Source organism: Microtus ochrogaster, chromosome 6 (genome assembly GCF_000317375.1).
Source record: "Microtus ochrogaster isolate Prairie Vole_2 chromosome 6, MicOch1.0, whole genome shotgun sequence".
NCBI classification, from domain to species: domain Eukaryota; kingdom Metazoa; phylum Chordata; class Mammalia; order Rodentia; family Cricetidae; genus Microtus; species Microtus ochrogaster.
This window is the reverse complement of record NC_022013.1, coordinates 29,632,447-29,634,226: the sequence shown is the minus strand read 5'-3', so window position 1 is coordinate 29,634,226 and position 1,780 is coordinate 29,632,447. Positions and strand designations below refer to the sequence as shown.

At 50.1% G+C, this 1,780-nt stretch overlaps 1 protein-coding gene across 1 annotated transcript in view; it reads left to right on the top strand.

Annotated features, from left to right (window-relative positions):
- Positions 1–843: 843 nt before the first annotated feature.
- Lhx9 (LIM homeobox 9) overlaps positions 844–1,780 on the top strand; it is a 21,241-nt gene continuing 20,304 nt past the window's right edge. The window contains exon 1 of the mRNA XM_026780014.1: positions 844–863. The gene's annotated coding sequence lies outside the window, so the exon portion shown is untranslated. The remainder of the gene's footprint in view (positions 864–1,780) is intronic.

The window sequence follows — 1,780 nt, the reverse complement described above, 5'->3', positions numbered from 1 at the left end:
GAGAGAGAGAGAGAGAGAGAGAGAGAGAGAGAGAGAGAGAGAGAGAGAACCACTGTGAGCCCATGAGTATGCCTTCATTGAGTGGAAAGATCGTAATTGTCTTAAAATTGAGCTTTGCTTTGGAGACTGGAAAACATTTTGGCTCAAGACTTCCCGGAACCTGCTCCCTCGACCCACCGGTGCCACGCTTTGGGTCTTTTCTTGAATACCATTGACTTTCCTTTTAGTCTAAGGTCAGAGCTCTGGGCAGGGGTCAGGGTGTCTTAGGGCCTGAAGAAGCACAGGCATGAGGGACTTGCGACCCTCAGCAGAGCGGCTGGAAGCAAGTACCTTGAAAGGCTGGAATGGAAACTGGTTTTATTGGCATCTTGTTGTTCATCCCTAATCCATTGCGCTGTGTAGAATTTATTGTTTACTGGGGAGACTCTGAGGGCCACCGGCAGAGCAAGCTTCAAGTAAAGAGACTTCACGTTTCAGAAGCGCGGATCTTCTAGACGAGGAGGCAGCCCTGTTGGGGGTGGAGGTGGGGACCTAGATTCAAGAACATAGGCTTGAAGATAGCGAACAGTTGACGCGGGCCTTTGTGGCCGCAGGTGTTCCTGCACTAACAGGGTGCAGACTTGCCCGGCCCTGACCCCACCCCGCGAAGACGTCTGTCCCTGAGAGCAGCAGGCAACAGTGCGGGTGCAGCAGCTGGGCTGCGGCCGGCCGAGAGCAGCGTCTCCCAGGCCGCCTGGTTCCTGCAGCCACAACTCTGAAGTCTCACTTGCGTTTGTCTGGAAAAAGCTTTACTGATAGGATTGAATCCGAGGGACTCTCTGAAACAGAAGCAAACTGGACCTGCCAGCGTCATTTGGGGGAAGGTTTGCTCATAGAAAGATCTGTCTAGGCTGTTCAGAGAAAGGTTTGGGGACTTGCTGCCCATTTGCTCCTCTATTACCCGGAGCAGCCTGGTCATCCAAGTCCACATGGCACTACCATTGAAAACAGGGCTCCCTAGCTCCTTACCACCTTTGACTCCTCTTGGCTGCTGAGATACTCGACATATGCTAAAACTTAGACAAGGTCTTCAAAGCTTTGCCTTTCCAAACAACAGTATTCTTAGGATCCGAAGAAATAGTCTAACTTTAATGACCAAACTTGCGAGCATTAGATTATGGTCACCAAAATCCAGGTCTAAAGAGACCTTGAGTCTCTTACAGCTAAATGATGGGCTGGGTTATTTTCTGTTCTCGCGCCTAAAGCTATGCAGCTGTTTGGGCAACCTATGACATCTCTGCTCTTCCCCTCCTGGCCTCTGAGGAGTTAGACTAAGCCAAAAACCTTTTTCCAGTGAAACTGCCAGGGTCCAGACAATGGCCTGTCAGTCTCCTCTGTCCTCCTGGAAATGCTGTATGTAATCGGGTACACCCTAAGTCTAAAATCTTCTGTCTCAATAGAATCCAGAGTCCCACTCTGCCGAAAGTTGTAACAATAGCCCCATGAAAACGCAGGGAGCAGAAAAGAGCACATTAGATTGCCTATGCTGGCAGTGTGGGGGAGGGGGTGGGCAGTGCTAGGTCAAGGCTCTGCCCCACTGTCTCTAACTTTGGATTTAGAAAGACCCCAGGTCCTACTGGGAGGGTGAGCAGACAGTCCCCCCACCATGCACCTGTCCCATTAATGGAAGTGAAGCCTTTGGCATTGAACTTGCCAGTGCTCTAACTTTTACGAAGCATGTGCCAGCCTTTCAGCCTGGAAAAAAGAGAAACACTTCTTGGGTAAAAGTTTTTTTTTTTTT